Source organism: Callorhinus ursinus, unplaced genomic scaffold, assembly GCF_003265705.2.
Source record: "Callorhinus ursinus isolate GAN/ISIS: 27379988/994484 unplaced genomic scaffold, GSC_fseal_2.0 scaffold4, whole genome shotgun sequence".
Lineage (NCBI taxonomy): Eukaryota > Metazoa > Chordata > Mammalia > Carnivora > Otariidae > Callorhinus > Callorhinus ursinus.
In genome coordinates, this window is record NW_027397066.1 from 8792645 (window position 1) to 8813069 (window position 20425).

Sequence of the window (20425 nt, forward strand, 5' to 3'; positions counted from 1 at the left end):
GGAAAGTTTTATAGAAGGAGCAGAAATTAGTCATGGTGTTCTGCAGAATGTATGTGCAAGAAAGGTGATTTGGATTCACGTACTCTAGCCCACTCATTAGACTTGTGGCACACCAGGTGCTTCCATGGTTAGACATAACAGTAAGAAGGCAATTGCACGAACGTAGCCTGTCAAAACAGCAACCAAAGTTTCAGGGATTCAGGGATGAGGGTCTGGCTCACTCCACCTAACAAGTGACCCAGGCCAGCTGAAGTGCTGAACAAGGGAGACAACGCTATAAATGAGAAGTTGAGAGATTTGAAGATTTATTTTTAAGGCAATTATAGAAAATAACACAAGACAGAAAGAACATAATGAATAATTTTACCTGTGAACAAATTGAGTAGGGGTTGGGTGTAGAAAGGCTGACATTAAAGAAGAGAAAGCCCATACATTTTAATAGGCTGGGAGGATGAGACTAGGAGGACAGAAGTAGCCAGGCCAGGATCTTAGTGGTGGAAAGATAAAGTCAAACTTAAATGAGAAGCTTCATGCAAGATTGGCAATGATCATTGGTTACCCTGGTGTGTGGGCATGGGGTAACTAACATTTTTAGAAAGGAAACACATATATGAAACAATTTTCTGGGAGAGAAGAAAATACAGTTATCTAGAAAGTGTGGTTTCTTACTTAGAATAAGATGGTTGTTAGACAATGGGGTATTTAAAATAGACATCTTAGTGGATGGTCAGTCATACATGGGACAGGGTCCAGTGTAAGACTATGGGAATGGGCACCAGAAAATGGGAGCAGAAAGGGACACAGTTATTAGAGATGAAATGTCAAGAAAATGGCTGACCAGGCTATTGGATATAACATTAGAGTAGTGATGAAAACCACCAATAATGGTAACAGGAGTTAGTGGTTAAAAAAACCCTATAAGCTAGATGCTAAAGACATCAAAGGATAAAGGGCTACTGACTGGTGAGTGGTTGATGACAGAAATAAGGAAGAAGAGGGTAATAAAACTTAATGATAAATACTTAGGAATGAAAAATATATATATATATATTTTCTCCAGTGGAAGAAATAGTTTGGAAGTTGCAATGAGAACCAAGCAGAAAAGTTATTCCACTACAAGAGCTAACTAAAGCTGATAGAAAATATAAGAGCAAGTTTTCTCTGTCTCTTACAACATAACATGTATTGAGATTTCCCCACCATGGCCAATGACCAGTGATCCCATGGCCATGACAAGCAAAACAAGAGAAAGTGTTTCTGAGGGTGATTCCAGGAAAAATCCTTTCCCTTGAAAAAAATGAGCCATTTGATTGAGGGAATGGGGATGGGACTACACTGTTTCATTTTTGCTTTCAGATGTAATGGCTGGAGCCATGATAGATGTATTGGGACCATGGACAGATTCTGCCTAGGAGAATAAGCAACACTAAAAAGATTAAAGACAGTTTAAGGAATAAGTTTCGATATATAAAGAATGAGGCTCAAATCTTGGAATAATAATAACAACAACAAAAATAAGTCTCTTAAATACCTTATTTAGCAATCTACTTCCCATTGGCTGACCTTTCTCTTCTCTTTAAGGCCTATAGATTAAGTCTGTTATCTATTAGTACTGGATACAATAAGTTGTCCAAATTTAAAAAGTAATATGTTTTTAAGTAAATATATATCTTTAGGCTAGATATTAGATTGTTAATATTTGGTTTAAACCCATTAATTAGTAGGTCTGGCTGGGGCCAAGACTCTCCAGGTCTAACAAGCTCCCAGGCACAGAGAGGAAGAGCAAGATGGCAGAGGAGGAGGAGACCTAAATTTTTTCTGGTCCCAGGAATTCAGCTACATAGGGATCAAACCATTCTGAACACCTACAAGCTCAACAGGAGAGCGAAGAAAAGAATAGCAGCAACTCTATGAACAGAAAAGCGACCACTTTCTGGAAGGTAGGACATGTGGAGAAGTGAATTGGAGGCAATATTCGGGAAGATAGACCATGGGGGGAGGGAGCCCCCGTGGGTCAGTGTGGTCTTAGGACCCTTGGGGTCAAAGAAAGACCAGGGGTGCCTGAGTGTGGCAGAGCTCCCAGGTATTGGATGGAGAAGCCAGCTGCAAAGATGGAGGTGGAGCAGAGGAGTGGGCTTTCAGCTCAGGGTTGCCATAAACTGTGATCCGAGGCACAGTTGGACCACTACCCTTCCAGCAGGGACCCAACAAGCAGCAGATCTGGGGAGACTCCCCTTCCTCCCCCAGGAGAAGCGGCATGAGAGCGACCAGCAGGAATCTGCTGCGTTTGAGGACTCCAAACGGGGTCATGTGCCAGAGATAGAAATACTCGGTCACTAGCCAGGTGAGCATGGAGTGCGGCCAGAGACCAAGGAGACAGGATTGATTGACTGCTTTTCTCTGGGGGCTCACTGAGGAATGGGGCCCCAAGTTCTCAGCTCCTGCAGGGTGGAGATTGGGAGGCTGCCATTTTCTTTCTCATCCTCCAAAGCTGTACAGAAAGCTTTCAGGGAACAAAACCTACCAAGAGCAAACCCAAGCAGATTACTTAGCCTGGCCCCTGGCAAGTGAGAGGCAATTCTGCCTCAGGCAAAGACATTTGAGAATCACTGCAACAGGCCCCTCCCTAAGAAGATCAACAAGAACAGCCAGCCAAGACCAAGTTTACCGATCAATGAGAACGGCAGAACTCCAGCACTAGGGGAATACAGCACATAGAATTCATGGCTTTTTTCCAATGATTCTTTAGTCTTTCAAAGTTAATTTTTTTAATTTTCCTTATTCTTTTTTTTATTATGTTTTGTTAATCACCATACATTACATCATTAGTTTTTGATGTAGTGTTCCATGATTCATTGTTTGTGTGTTTTTTTGGGGGGGGGGGATTTTTTTTTTTTCCCTTTTTCACCAAACATCTTATCAATTTTTAAAATATCTTATTTTTCATTTTTAGTCATATTCTATCCCTTCATTGTAGTTAACCTTATTTTCTGTATATATATATATATATATATATATATATATATATATATATATAAGTTGTTCTCTCTTTAAAATTTTGGGATACACTTTCTTCTAACAGACCAAAATACACCCTAGTGTATGGCTTTGTTCTAGTCTCCTGCCTGATCGCATTATCTACCCCCCTTTTTTTTAATTTATCTTCTTTATTTTTTCAACCAACTTCTTATCTTATCAATCCCTTTTATAAAATCTTTTATAATTTTCATCTTTATGGTCATATTCCATCCCTTAATTGTATTTAACCTTATTTTTGTACATATATAAGTTTTTCTTTCTTTAAAATTTTGGGAGGCACTTTCTTCTAACAGACCAAAATACGCCCAAAATCTAGTGTGACATTGATCTATTCACCAGCCTGATCATATTTGATCATATTCTTTTTTTTCTTTCTTTCTTTTTTTCTCTTTCTTTCCCCCCTGGTTTTGGGTCTCTTCTGATTTGTTTAGTGTATATTTTTTTCTGGAGTCATTGTTACCCTGTTAGCATTTTGTTCTCTCATTCATCTATTCTCCTCTGACAAAATGACAAGATGGAAAAACCTCAAAAAAAAAAAAAAAAGAACAAGAGGCAGTACCGACTGCCAGGGACCTAATCAATATGAGCATTAGTAAGATGTCAGAACTAGAGTTCAGAATGAGATAATAAAGATACTAGCTGGGCTTGAAAAAAGTATAGAAGATACTAGAGAATCCCTTTCTGGAGAAATAAAGAACTAAAATTTAACCAAGTCAAAATCAAAAATGCTATTAATGGGATGCAATAAAAAATGGAGGCTCTAACTGCTAGGATAAATGAGGCAGAAGAGAGAATTAGTGATATAGAAGACCAAATGATGGAGAATAAAGAAGCTGAGAAAAAGAGAGATGAACAACTACTGGATCATGAGGGTAGAATTTGAGAGATAAGTGATACCATAAAGCAAAACAGCATTAGAATAATTGGGATCCTAAAAGAAGAAAAAAGAGAGAGGGGGCAGAGGTGTATTGGAGCAAATTATAGCAGAGAACTTCCCTAATTTGGGGAAGGAAACAGGCATCAAGATCCAGGAGGCACAGAGACCCCCCTTCAAAATCAATAAAAATAGGTCAACACCCCAACATCTAATAGTAAAACAAGTCTCAGAGACAAAGAAAATCCTGAAAGCAGTGTGGGACAAGAGGTCTGTAACATACAATCGTAGAAACATTAGATTGGCAGGAGAACTATCCACAGAGACCTAGTGGGCCAGAAAAGACTGGCATGATATATTCAGAGCACTAAAAGAGAAAAATATGCAGCCAAGAATACTATATCCAGCTAGGCTGTCACTGAAAATAGAAGGAGAGATAAAAAGCTTCCAGGACAAACATAAACTAGAAGAATTTGCAAACACCAAACTAGCCCAACAAGAAATATTGAAAGGGATCCTCTAAGCAAAGAGAGAGCCTAAAAGCACATAGACCAGAAAGGAACACAGACAATATACAGTAACAGTCACCTTATAGGCAATACAATGGCACTAAATTCATATTTTTCCATAGTTCCCCTGAATGTAAATGGGCTAAATGCCCCATTCAAAAGACACAGGATATCAGATTGGAGAAAAAAACAGGACCCATCAATGTGCTGCCATCAAGAGACTCATTTTAGACCCAAAGACACCTCCAGATTAAAATGAGGAAGTGGAAAACCACTTCCCATGCTAATGGACATCAAAAGAAAGGTGGGGTGACAATCCTTATATCAGACAAATTAGATTTTAAACCAAAGACTGTAATAAGAGATGAGGAAGGACACTATATCATACTTAAAGGTTCTATCCAACAAGAAGATCTAACAATTATAAATATCTATGCCCCTAACATGGGAGCAGGCAATTATATAGGCCAATTAATAACAAAAGCAAAGAAACACATTGACAACAGTACAATAATAGGAGAGGACTTTAACACCCCCCTCACCGAAATGGACAGATCATCTAAGCAAAAGAGCAACAAGGAAATAAAGATTTTAAATGACACACTGGACCAAATGGGCTTCACAGATATATTCCAAACATTTCATCCTGAAGCAACAGAATACACATTCTTCTCTAGTACCCATGGAACAGTCTACGGAATAGATCACATCCTAGGTCACATCCAACCGGTCTCAACTGGTACCAAGAGATTGGGCTCATCCCCCGCTTATTTTCAGACCACAGTGCTTTGAAACTAGAGCTTAATTACAAGAGGAAAGTTGGAAAGAACTCAAACACATGGAGGCTAAAGAACATCCTACTAAAGAATGAATGGGTCAACCAGGAAATTAAAGAAGAATTTTAAAAAATCACGGAAACAAATGAAAATGAAAACACTACTGTTGAAAATCTTTGAGATGCAGCAAATGTAGTTCTAATAGGAAAGTATATAGCAATACAAGATTTATCAAGAAACAAGAAAGCCCTCAAATACACAACCTAACCCTACACCTAAAGGAGCTGGAGAAAAAACAGCAAATAAAGCCTAAACCCAGCAGGAGAAGAGAAATCATAAAGATCAGAGCAGAAATCAATGAAATAGAAACCAAAAGAACAGTAGAACAGATCAACGAAACTAGGAGCTGGTTCTTTGAAAGAACTAATAAGATTGATAAATGTGGCCATCAAAAAGAAAAGAGAAAGGAGCCAAATAAATAAAATCATGAATGAAAGATCACAACCAACACCAAATAAATACAAACAAATATCAGAACATATTATGAGCAAATATATGCCAGCAAATTAGATAATCTGGAAGAAACGGACGCATTCCTAATGATGTATAAACTACCAAAACTGAACCAGGAAGAAATAGAAAACATGAACAGACCCATAACCACTAAGGCAATTGAAGCAGCAATCAAAAATCTCCCAACAAACAAAAGCCCAGGGCCAGATGGCTTCCCAGGGGAATTCTACCAAACATTTAAAGAAGAATTAATACCTACTCTTCTGAAACTGTCCCAAAAAATAGAAATGGAATGAAAACTTCCAAACTCATTTTATGAGGCCAGCATTACCTTGACCCCCAAAACAGACAAAGACACCATCAAAAAGGAGAATTACAGACCAATATCCCTGATGAACATGGGTGCAAAAATTCTCACCAAAATGCAGCCAATAGGATTCAACAGTACATTAAAAGGATTATTCACCCCGACCAAGTGGGATTTATTCCTGGGCTGCAAGTTTGGTTCAACATCCACAAATCAATCAATATGATACAATACATTAATAAAAGAAAGAACAAGAACCATATGATCCTCTCAATCGATGCAGAAAAAGCATTTGACAAAGTACAGCAACCTTTCCTGATCAAAACTCTTCAAAGTATAGGGATAGAGGGTACATACCTCAATATCCTAAAAGCCATCTATGAAAAACCCACAGCGAATATCATTCTCAATGTGGAAAAACAGAGCTTTTCTCCTAAAGTCAGGAACAAGGCAAGGATGTCCAATCACACCACTGCTATTCAACATAGTATTAGAAGTCCTAGCCACAGCAATCAGACAACAAAAAGAAACAAAGGCAACTGAATCGGCAAAGAAGAAGTCAAACTCTCACTCTTTGCAGACGATCTGATACTTTATTTGGAAAACCCAAAAGACTCCGCCCCAAAACTCGTAGAGCTCATACAGGAATTCAGTAAAGTGGCAGAATATAAAATCAATGCACAGAAATCAGTTGCATTTCTATACACCAACAACAAGCAGAAGAAAGAGAAATTAAGGAGTCTATCCCATTTACAATTGCACTCAAAACCATAAGATACCTAGGAATAAATCTAACCAAAGAGGTAAAAAATCTGTACTCAGAAAACTGTAGACTACTCATGACAGAAATTGAGGAAGACACAAAGAAATGGAAAAATGTTCCATGCTCATGGACTGGAAGAACAAATATTGTGAAAATGTCCATGCTACCTAGAGCAATCTACACATTTAAAGCAATCCCTATGAAAATTCCATCCACCTTTTTCACAGAGCTGGAACAAATAATCTGTAACATTTGTTACAAAATTTGTATGGAACCAGAAAATACCCCAAATAGCCAAAGGAATTTGAAAAAGTAAACCAAAATTGGTAGCATAGCAACTCTGGACTTCAGGCTGTATTACAAAGCTGTAATCGTCAAGACAGAATGGTACTGGCACAAAAACAGACACATAGATCATTGGAACCAAAGAGAGTGCCCAGAAATGGACCCTCAACTCAATGTTCAACTAATCTTCAACAAATCAGAAAAGAATGTCCAATGGAAAAAAGACAGTCTCTTCAACAAAGGGTGTTGGGAAAATTGGACAGCCACATGTGGAAAAATGAAACTGAACCATTTCCTTACACCACACACAAAAATAGACTCAAAATGGTTGAAAGACCTCAATGTGAGACAGGAATTCATCAAAATCCTAGAGGAGAACAAAGGCAACAACCACTTCGACCTCAGCTGCAACAACTTCTTCCTAGAAACATCGTCAAAGGCAAGGGAAGCAAGGGCAAAAATGAACTATTGGAACTTCATCAAGATAAAAAGCTTTTGCACAGCAAAAGAAACCGTCAACAAACTAAAAGACAACCGACAGAATGGAAGAAGATATTTGCAAATGGCATAGCCAATAAAGGGCTAGTATCCAAAATCTATAAAGAACTTACAAAACTCAACACCCAAAGAACAAATGATCTAATCAAGAAATGGGCAGAAGATATGAACAGACATTTTTCCAAAGAAGACATCCAAATGGCCAACAGTCATATGAAAAAGTGCTCCACATTGCTCAGCATCAGGGAAATCCAAATTAAAACCTCAATGAGATACCACCTCACACCAGCCAGAATTGCTAAAATAACAAGTCAGGAAACAACAGATGTTGGTGAGGATGTGGAGAAAGGGGAACCCTCCTACACTGTTGGTGGGAATGCAAGCAGGAGCAGCCACTCTGGAAAACATTACAAAGGTTCCTCAAAAAGTTGAAAATAGAGCTAGCCTACGACCCAGCAATTGCTCTACTGGGTATTTACCTCAAAGATACAAATGTAGTGATCTGAAGGGGTACGTGCACCCCGATGTTTATAGCAGCAATGTCCACAATAGCCAAACTATGGAAAGAGTCAAGATGTCCATCAATAGATAAATGGATAAGGAAGAAGTGGTATATATATACAATGGAATATTATGCAGCCATCACAAAATGAAATCTTGCCATTTGCGATGACGTGGTTGGAACTAGAGGGTATTATGCTAAGCGAAATAAGTCAATCAGAGAAAGACATGTATCATATGACCTCACTGATATGAGGAATTCTTAATCTCAGGAAACAAACTGAGGGTTGTTGGAGTGGTGGGGGGTGGGAGGGATGGGGTGGCTGGGTGATAGACATTGGGGAGGGTATGTGCTATGGTGAGCGCTGTGAAGTATGCAAGACTGTTGAATCACAGACCTGTACCTCTGAAAACAAATAATATATGTTTAAAAAATAATAAAGAAGAAAATAGTAGGAAGGGAAAAATTAAGGGGGGGGGGAATCGGAGGGGGAGATGAACCATGAGAGCATATGGACTCTGGGAAACAAACTGAGGGTTCTAGAGGGGAGGGGATGGGGAGATGGGTTAGCCCAGGGATGGGTATTAAGGAGGGCACGTACTGAATGGAGCGCTGGGTGTTATATGCAATGAATCATGGAACACTACATCTCCCGACCCTTTGGCCAGCACTCCCTGCACAAAATAAAACAAAACAAAACAAAACAAAAACAAAAACAAACAAAAAAACTAATGATAAAATGATGACTAACATAACAAAATTAAATTAAATTAAAAAAATAAATAAAACCCATTAATTTATGGCAGAGCGAGCTGAGGAACAAAATGGCATTTTCAAGCATATACATTTGTTATGACCAAAACATAAACAAAACCACCCAGAATAATAATAAGTCTTCCTGATGTATAGATAGCACTTTCTAGTCCCAGAGCACTTGTTCTTAAATCATTTCCTTTAAACTAGAAACAAGTCTTCTATCTCCCTATCTAGTGTTCCTTCCACTACTGCCTTCCCTTTTTAAATCTCAACATCTCAGGAGATAGGAAGATTGATAGAACATGCAAATTTTTGTTTTCCTTCTGTTTGACTACAAGCCATTTTTTTTTAGAAACAGGTGGGAAGAAACTAAGTGTAAAGAATAAGAGTGCTTTCAGTCTGTGAAACCACTGAGGACTATGAATCTGTTTCTAAAAGATGATGAAGGATGGAGAAGTGATATAAAGAGCAGGGGCTTGGCCTAGAGTCTCATCTGTTGCCTTGTAGACAGGGAACACATCATCTCTGGATTTAGGGTGACAGCTGATATGCCAGATCAAATTTACATTGACAGTGGCTGCAGAGTAGTCCAAAAAAAAAAAAGAAGAAGGGAAAAGGGAGAAAGAAAATTTTTTTCATTGAATTCTGCTGCATAAGGCAATATACTAAATTATTATAGCTATAAATACAGGTAAAGATACATATATGTATATATACAGAGAGAGAGATAATAATTGCATATATAATTTCTGTTAATATGATCCCTATTATATCTTAAATTCCACATCATTATTATTGGTCATTACCTCCATGGACCCAGCTGACCTCCTGGTCCAAAAAAGATACTTCTTGAAACAATGAGTGACATTCAAATTTGGAAAGTGATTTAAAGTCCATCTAAACCACATAGTTCACAGATGAAAATTTAAGAGCTGATATATTTCCATTAGTGCAAAGTTACATAAATAGTGTCAGAGTCAGGTTTAGACTCATACCGAGTTTAGAGAATAAGTTAAAAATCTAAATCTTTATTCAGTTTGCTCATATTTACTAAGGTTCTTCTGTACTCAAATGGGTCATCTAAAAGTGGCCACGTTAAAAAAAAAAATAGTACAGAATGTAAGAGACTCGGGAGTCAAGAAAAAGAAATTGAGAGTTGGGAATAAAGTCATAAAGTTTTCATGAAAAAGTGGCTACTAATGTTGGTTTCTTGGAAGGTTTCAGGTAGGCAGAGAGACTGGAAGGTCTTCCTGCATGTAGGATATTATATAGGCAAATGAACACCAGTTTAGGTGGAAGAGGGTGTATTTCCCAAAGATCTGTTGCATACCTCATTCCCCCTTTCCCGTATCCTCATCTGCCCTCTGAATTTCCACCATATAAAATTAAAGATATTCTTGGGTATGTTGGTTCAAACTTCCTCGGAGTTCCCTGGGTGTTATCTGAAACCAGCTCCCAGGCAGGCAGGGCAGGGAAATATGGAAGGAGGAGGCAGCCACTCTAGGTTGGTAGGTGGCAGATACAAGAAGCAATGGGTTAAAACACAGGGCTTGTCTTGGGCAGCCTCAAGTAAAGTAGATCTTTGCACCTGCCCACCAAATGTTAAAACTTCATACAGAGGCCTTAACTGGAATCAGTCACATATACCGTGCAAGTAGTCTGAGCACCACTGTATCCTTGGGCAGCTTCTGGGAACAGGGAAGGCAAGCAAAACCCACATTCAAAGGAGAGGGGAGGAATGAAGAGTCTCTGATTGCTAGGGTCCAGCTCACTGGACCAACTTAGGATTTCCCCCATTGATGCCTCTTTCCCACAGCTAGGTAACTTACTTAAGCAGTGTATATGAGTCGCCCTCTAGCCATGTTGACATATAAAATTGACCATCACAACAACTCTAATTTAATGAAGATTTTTGATCCTTTAATAAGTATAATTTTTTTTTGCTTTCATTATATAATGTTCTAAGAGCTCTCAATATATTATCTTGATGAATACACAGCAAGTTTTGCTGTTCCCACTTGCTAAAGAGAATACTGGACTGACTAATAACCCTCAGATTGTGCTCAAATTCCACTGTTGCTAAGTGTGAGTTGGATCCATTAGCCAGGTCCTCAAGCTCTGATCCACCTTTCTTCACGCAAAGCAGTGCCTGTGTGTGGTAGCTCTCCATTTCTAATGAAGGGTGCTGTTCTAACCTGTCCTTATCAGGATAGAGTCCACAGTTTGAGGTAGTAAAGTTAAAATACAAGAAGACTCTGGATCAATGAGTCAGAATTTCAATGAGTAGGAAATCATGTGGGCAAGAAATTAACTTATTTTGTTCAGTCACTGACTTTTAGAGATTGTTGATTAGCAGAGCATAACGTAGACTGTGTTAACTAATTAACTTTATTAACAGTCTTAGGAAGTTGATGTAAGAATTTTATTGGATAAAAGATGTGGAAATTTTGGAAGAAGGCTAAACATTATTGTGTCTTTAATCCTGCAGCTGTGTTTCAGTGAAATCGCTGGCAGTTATAAACAAGACTGCGCATCAGGGCTAACTTTACTCACTGGGTATTATTTATTTCTATGAGAACTTTACCGACTGAATATGTTACGTTTCTGTTTCAACTTTAATTTGGCAGAAAACTCAAGCTCTCACACCAGAGAAACACAGCTGGAATGGAATTTTTAGGCAGTAAATTATGATTTTTAAGACTTTATTTGGGGGCACCTGGGTGGCTCAGTTGGTTAAGCCACTGCCTTCGGCTCAGGTCACATTCCTGGAGTCCCTGGATCGAGTCCCGCATCAGGCTCCCTGCTCAGCAGGGAGTCTGCTTCTCCTTCTGACCCTCCCTCTCTCATTTGCTCTCTCTCTCAAATAAATAAATAAAATCTTAAAAAATAAAACACAACTTATAAAAAAAAAAAGACTTTATTTGGTCTCTTGTATTTTATTGCCCAGCTCAGGGTCAGACACTTGATAGTTATCAATGTATTTTTATTTCTAAGATGCTAAACTATTCTGGGCGCATCTTCTAAACAATATACTAGGACTAGTTATAACTATCAGTGTGCTCTGTACTGCATGTAGCAGGCTTCAGTTACAAATTTTTCCATTTAAGTCAGAAAGTTATTGTGAAAAAGAGGTTTTTAGGAAATGCTGCCTGTATTCAGTGGGACTATTTGAACTAGTGATGTATATTCAGATGATGTGGAGGGTCTTCCAGAAGTACTCAGCTTCTCTGAAGCTGGAAAGGTCTGTTTCCTATATCTACCATTTCAGAAGATATTTTGTTCAGAGCACAGGGATATCACAAAACTCAAACCAGACCAAAATAGAGACGATACTTTAAGAACTATTATGTAACTCTTATTAACAGAGAGATAATCTTGGCATGTAACATCAAAGTTATTGTATTTTATGCCTGGATAGTCTTTGTAACTTACTTAATAATCACAATAATGACTCAAAACTTCATTTACTGAGATTCTACTATAATTCAGACAATGTTCAGGGACAGTTACATATATTGCTTAAATTTTCACAAAAACCATATGAGGTAAGTGAATATTTTTATTCTTATTTTACATAGACAAGGAAATTGAGTTTCCCAATAGCTGTGTGACTTGCTTAATGTTTCCTAACTACTAAGGCTTTGAACTGGAAACATACATTGTCAGTTTTCCATATTCTATAAAAAGTCAGAGTCCAAAATTTATATGAGATCTCTCAATTTCTAACTTTCAGCAGCTAATACAAAACAAATGTATAAAGTGTATATGCGGGCCCGGTTTTTCCCATAGGCTGCCAGATTGTGGTCTTTGTTTTACGTGGTAGGAATAGGTGGCTAGTACACAATGGGACTCTAGGGGTGGGTGGAAGATTTTCGTAGTCTGCCCCCACCCTCTTGTTCACTGAGGATTCTAACCCCATCGATACTGTATAACTCCTTACTCAACCCAGAAAGTCTGAAAGTTTCAAAATGCCTATCAATTTGGCAGGAACCCTTCTACCCAGCCCCCCCCACACACACATAAAAATATTAGAGGGTAATTAAGGTATAAATGATTACTCCATGCTCAGGGCACAAAGAAGGGACCAGTGAGTGTTTATACCTGTGAAGAAAGCTCACAGAAGTGTTGGATAACCAGTAAGTGGAATGGTCAACAACACTCTAGCCTCTTCTCATTTATGCCTCTAAGTAACCCTTGGCATCATGTAGTAAAGCTAGGGAATATTTTTCTTTAGCTTGTATCCATCTGTTGTCTGAGTCAAGACTTACAATTTTCTCCCCCAGTAACACTTGGGATTTCATATGGGACCTAAGAGTTTGTTGGCATTTAAAAGGGGCAAAGTAAAAAATCTGACTTTTATCCCTGTGTCTTCAGACCAATGAAGATACAGAGAGTAAAGTCATTTGAATGAAAATCAAAATATTGGTTTTACTGCTAATACATACAAATTTGAGTTCATAATTTAGGTCTACATCTAAAATAGACTTAAGAATAATTTGTTCCTGGACTGTAACATGGTGCCACTCAATCCCAGCTTCATATTCATGTGAGGAGCTTCTAAAATGCTGATGCTCATGTCCCACCCAACAGATTCTGATTTAATTGGTGAGGCCTGGGCTTCAGTTTACTTTTTAAAAGCCCCTCATATGATTTCATTATAGAGCCGGATGGAGAAAGGGGTGCTGGCTGAAAGCAGTGTTTCTCAAAAACTTTCGTGTGTAGTACCTCCCCTGAGGACCTTTTATGAATACAGATTCTGATTCAGTGGTCCCGGGGTAGGGTCAGAGCTTCTACATTTCTAACAAGCTCCCAACTGATGCTAAGGTGGCTGGTCCTGGGATGAAAATTGAATGGCAAGGTCCAAACCACTGAGATGCTCTGCCTTAGGGAAAGAATGACTAGAAGACCATATTCTGGCCAGCTGCTGCAGGGGAATTTGCTGCCTCCTAAATGGGGCCAGAATGATACAGACCTCCATACCTGTTCTCATAGAGAACTCAATCCTCATCCCTGTATGCTTTTGATGTGGAGCCAGAAGCAGCATGTAATGACCCTGTTCTCTGAGCAGAAAGGTCCATGAGGGGCTAGAAAGGCTGGAGCTCCAGAGAAGTAACAGCAATGTCTCCCTATTGAACCTATTCTCTACATCACTGCTTTGGGATAGACGAGTGAGGAAGCAAGGGGAAGCACAGGAGCTACACTGCCAATGCTTGAAGGTGTGGCCCAGGAAAGAGTGTGGGGAGGTGAGAAGAACATCTCCTCTTCACCTAGCTCATAATGATGTTGACCTTGACTTTGATGGAAAGATGGCATCCAGGTCCTTGAATCTCTGAATCCCAAGGCTAACATTCAGTACTGCAAGTCCGAAAGGGAGATGTAGTGATCTGAAGGGGTACGGGCACCCCGATGTTTATAGCAGCAATGTCCACTAGGAGGTGTCACTCTAGGCAAAAGTATCTACATCTAGGCCTAAGCCCTTGACCAACCACATTAGAATCCTTGGGGGTGCCTGGGCATTTGGGTTTTAAGAAAACTCTCCTAGATAGTCCTTAATGTGAAGTCGTTCACATAAGTTGACAGGCATGGACCTAAGACTCTGGGGATCAAGTATCTAAAAGCCTGTTCAGCCACAGATCTAAGTTACGTATCTTAATTCAGCCTTTATGGCTGTTTCTGTTGTCCCTCATTCTACCATGAGCTGTCAAGGTCTGAGTGTTCTGAAGACAAAGGGAAGGAGAATGCTCTTTACTCAGTATAGAGTCTACACAACCTCCTTTGACCCAAGCTACCCCATCACCGAGCTCTGTCATGTAGGAGAGAACTTTGGGCCTGACTTTAATTCACCAGTTCCATGGGGATGTCACAGAAGTGCTGGGAAATTCCTAAAAGGCCATAGACCAAGAGAGACGTTTCAAGGAGGAAAAAGAAACACACGGCCAGTCATCAAAAGAGGTCCTAAAAACACTTAATGTATTTGCCAGTAAAACTATTCACGAGGCTTTGGAACAATAATGTCCTTAGGAGTGGGGAGGGTGTTTTGATCTCCTACAAGTTTACACATCCCATCAATACTTGGATTGTGTAGTTATATACCTCTTTTAAGTACTGTCCCATTTGAATCCATGCCTTTATTTTGGAGATAAACAGTTTCATCCTCAAAAGGCACTTGCATTTTTACATAGGTTTGGTCATTTAGGGAAACACTTTGCATGCATGCTTAAAATCACTTTTAATTATTCACCCTAACTGTACCACTGGCTCTAAGTCTGTTTATCTGTACAGCAAGTTAGTAATTGGTGTATATTACGCAAGTATTTTTCTAAACTATAAAATATAGTTTGCTTTAATTGTCATGTATGTTGTAAATTTGCATTTGCATCCTAATTGCGAATTGCATGTGTATAAGCATATACAAGGCTTATTAAAGGTATTTACTTATAGCATCAATTGAGAAAAATGATGTTCAGTTAAAATCTATGTAATAGGTAAAAAGGGAATTAAAACTATCTTCTGGTAAGAGGTACTTTATGTGCTATGGCAGTATTTCCCATTACCTATTGAGAGAGAAAAACAGTATTTGTGTGTTTGGATTTCACATGAAAGGTTGTGAACAGGAATGCAGGGAAGGAAATGGTGGGTCATGAACAGCCCTACAGACTTTCTTCCTTTCTTTCCCTAACTAACCAACAGTTGTCTCACCTGATTTGTTTCAATATTTAAAAAAAATAAATAAATGTGATCAAGGGCAAAAAAAAAAAAGGAGTATTAGAAGGAAATAAAAACCTGAATTCTATAATTCTCACATTTTGTTAATTTGGGTTGTAATCTGAAGTCTGCCTCTTACTCTATCAGGGAAGCAGTCTTCTCACTCTGGGACTGTTTCCTAAAACGTACACAAAGGGGGTTTTCTGGATGGTGTCTCACCTGGTTCTAGGATCCTACTCTTTGCAGAAAAGAGCCCTGAAGTTTTTACCAACCACTCAGCCTGGGAAAATGCAATGAGAGACTGTCTGAGCTGGTCAGCTTGGCTGGTTGCCCTTTCCTCCCCTGCCCCCACCTCCATTTTTGTCTTCAGCACCCCTCCCACAGCCCACCCCAACTGTGTCACACATTGACCTGTCAAACTGGCCCTCTAGATGAAGTACTGCCAAAAATATAATCTTTTTTTTTTCCCCTAAAAATGTGTTTTCAATCACCTTGTAAACTCAGGACAGCTTCAGGGGGTCTGGACTTGTTTAGAAATTTCACTTTATCCCTTGAGTGCCAGACCCAACAGACACAGCTTTGACATCAATTAACAGCAGGACAAATCAGCAGCAGCCATTTCTGGAAACAGCTTCCACTCGGATAGTGAAGCATGACAGTGGAGAAACAGCCCCTCCAGTAACACTTTGTCATTCCTCGACATTGCTGACAGACCCCTTACCTTCCCCCAGACTCATACAACACATATGCATGCACATGTTCTTACAAATGCAATTACACACCTGGGCTTGCACAGGCGTGCTTACACACAGTCAAAGCGCTTGCACATGGAGGCACTTGTGCCCCTCCCCATGTACGTGCTCACACACGCATATACCCGTAAGCACCAAAATTTACCCACACATGCAACCCTCCCAACTGCGTGCACAGACACACGTCTGCAAACACACACACACAACGGACGAACCCAGGTGTGCCTCTTGGATTGCCCACGGGCTCCTGCACCTGCCTACAAACCCAGCACTCACAAGGACATGCAGATCTCATGCAGATACATGCACACAGAAGTAACCCCACCCTTACCGCCTGATGCAAGAGACTGAAAACAAGCTCCTGAAGAAAAGTTGAAAAGTGCAGTTGTTTTTGCTTTGAACAAAGACTATAAAATCCAGAGTAAACATACTCCGTACCTTCTGGTTTTAATATGTTTAGCTGTAGACAGCTTTATCTGCCACTTTTTTTCCCCCATTCAGGCTACTTGACTTATGTTTATATAAGAAGGTCTTGGAACATTTAGTCAAATTAATATTTCTTTTATATGAAAAGATACTGCCTTCAATGGCTGGTTTTAGCTGTTGTTTAGCACCATTTACTCAGTGGAGAAATTCTTCATGGTTGTTCAGTCTTTGACATGTTCTGCCACAAATTGCATCTATTTACTTCCTCCGGCACCTACAATGGCCTCTCAAACTTTTCAGATCACTGGCTAGAAAAGAAAAAAAGGCCTGCTGTTCCAAGTCTCCAAATTTTTTATGCCTTTCAGATGTTTGGAAAACTAAACAGCTTTATTAATTAGCACTTACTTTGAGGCATGTGAGCAGAAGAAAGGAAAGAAGGAGCCTGCTGTTGTCCTCACCATAGGCAAGAACAGCTGGAGCTGGAGAACAGAAACAGAATAACAGAGTGGCTTTATTTATTCAGGAGAAAGCCATACTCCTGGAATCAAGGTGGGCAATAATTTAGTGGGTAATGGAGTAAGGTGGAATAAGTCACAGAAGCCTGGACAGAGCTCGAGTCCCTCCACTGCTCACCTGTGTGACTCGGGGCAAAGCACTTTAAGCTCTGACATTTGGGTGCCTTCAGTGTAAAATGAGAATGATTAACACCTCACTGATTTTTTGTAACAGAGAGTGATCACTGTCATCTTTTTGTACTCAAAACTCTTCATATGCTTTTATCTTTCCTTTAATTATTGTCTGCAAAATAATTTATTCAGTCTCTGTACAAAAGCCTAACCCAGTGATTCTTAACCTATAACAGTTTTCCTGTGCTTTGTTATATCTTACAGTTTTATTCAAAAAGGAATCATCCTATGTTTATAAGTGCTTTTTCCCCCTTGAAGAGTACTGTGGGTTGCTGGACTCCATTCCAACATGTGTGTTGTGGTGGGGGGACTTCCCCATATCAACGAGCGATTTTCTGATGCCAACTGAGTGTTTTACAATTCAACTCAATTTAGACACTCTTCATCCAGTGATAGATAGCATCAGAGCCCACAGGTGAAGGGCTCAATCCTACAGGAATACTCCCACCTCCACTTCAGATGACAGGTGTGAGGCCAGGTTATCACCTGTGCTTCTGACCAACTGGCAATAGATTGGAACCAGGGACCCCTTTCTTTGACTTCACATGTCTGTCATGACCCACTGGTTTAAATCAGAGATCCCCACAAACTTCTCCTCATGTTTGGTTAATTTGTGAGAGCAGTTCACAGGACTCAGACATTTTACTTACTGGATCACCAGTTTATTGTAAGAGGATATAACTCAGGGACAAACAGATGGAAGAGATGCATAGGACAAGGTATGGGGGAAGGACACAGAGCTTCCAAGTCTTCTCCAGGTGCACCATTCTCCCCATATCCCCATGTGTAAGTAACCCAGAAGCTCTCTGAACTCTGTTCTTTGGGGTTTTTATGGATGCTTCATTACGTAGGCATGGTTAACTAAATCACTAGCCATTTTCTTACCTCTGTCTCCTCCCCAGAGTATGGGGGGGCTAGGTGGGACTGAGCATTCCAACCCTCTATTCATATGGTTGGCTGTACTGGAAACCAGCCCTCACCTTATTAACTTAACATAGGAGACATCTCTAAGCTCTCATCTCTTAGGAAATTCCAATGGTTTGGGAAATTATGAGCCAGAAACCCTAGAAGAAAACTAAATATATATGAATCATCAAATGATGTATGTATAATATGCATATGTATGCATATATCTTATAAAGCACAATATTGCAGAGAAAGAACACCCATTTTCCAGTGAAATTCCATGAGGATAGAGATTTTTGTCTGTGTCAGTCACTGGTTTATCCCTAGTACCTGGGTAAGTACTTGACACATAATCAATTCTCAGTAAGTACTTATTAAAATGATGAATTAGGTTCTCAACTATTCTCCCATCCCAAAGGAAAAATAAAATAATTACTCTTCATTCTGCCCATGAAGATACATAATTGTAATGCACTGAATGTGTCCCCTTCAAAATTCATGCTGAAATCCTAATCCCCAGTGTGATAGTACTAGGACGTGGGGTCTTTGGGAGGTGATTCAATCACAAGGGTGAAGCCCTCATGAATGGGATTAGTGTCCTTATAAAAGGACCTCACAGAGCTCCCTTACCTTCCTTCTGCCAGCACCTTGATCTTAGACTTTCAGCCCCCGTAGTTTGAGAAATAAATTTCTATTGTTTATAAGCCACTTAATCTATGGTCTTTTTGTTATAACAACCTATGCTGAGTAAGACAATCATCAACTAGGGCTGTGACTTACCCACCCTTTCTTTCCCCAGGGCCTGGCATGGCATATAAAAGAAGCTTAAAATAATGTGTATTATGAATCAATAATATAAGAATTTTTGTAGGAACAACACAAATTTTGAAACACCGTTAAAATGGTATCATTAAAATAATCCAGCTCAACATTCCTTGCAGACAAGTGAAATTCTTCCTGTTTCTCCCTTAATCTTACTTCTCTGCTTTCACAGTGGCTCCTCTCCCTAGACCTAGAGCCTACAAAATCTGACACACCATCCTTGGCTTTTCAGATAATATGCATTTTATCTCGATGATTTCATCTATAATGTTTTTTTTCTTTTTGTTCTAATTGCTATGTGCAGTAGTAACTTTCAAATTCCCATCTCAAACTCATTCTCCTCACCACTTTTATTGCTCAATATTCAGTGAGGGCTAGAATGCTCTACCAGAGTAGCCATCAAATGCCTCAGACAAAACATGTGCAAATCACAGCTAATGGTCTTCTTTCCTAAATCTTCCTCTGCTCAACTTTGTATCCCAGGAGACAGTCACCAGTGTTCACCCAGTAGGCATCCAGAGTCCTCCTCTACACAGCTTACACCGTAATCTCTCCTTGTCCATTCTTTCTCTTTAAAACCTTTTCTATGTCAAATGTTGTTTTCAAGTATCCAAATCTACCTACCTCTCTTTTCTTCTTGGGGCACAAATCTATGCATAAAAAAGATCTAAGAGGCAGTGTGATATAATGAAACTCCACAGGATTTAAATTTCTCTTTAAAAATCCCTATAACCTTGAATAACAATAGAGGAGAAAGAGCTGACAAATGCAGTGAAGTTCAAAGACACTTGTTGCAAAAGATGTTTGTAGTGACAAACTTATAAAATAAGTTTGGCAAAACCAGCTTCCAAAAGGAAGTGTAACAGATAGAGAGAATGTAAGCTCAACTCTCATTTTTTTGAATAACTACAATGGGGTAATGCAGGCTAGCCAGAGGAACATCCCTGCTGTCCATCCCACAACTCTGGGCTGTGGGCCAAATCAATGGGTTTGGAAAATCTTGAAGCAGTGTTTTAGAGAGTAGAGACCTTGACTTGGAAGCAACCCGCTGTTGATCGCTGCTTTCTGGAAAGAAGCAAAGACTCAAATTACCCACAGTCATATAACACTGCCAAACAAACTATCCACCCCACAAATTGAGAAAACTTCTGTTGTTGCAGAGACCAGTTCTGGCACAGGCACAACCCAAACCTCCCGAAAAGAGCTGTGCTCTAAGAGCCCACCCCATTCTAACAGGAGAAATAATTAAAGGAGGCAGCACAGGATCCAAAGATACCACAAGAAGTAAGAAGAAAAGGAACAGCAC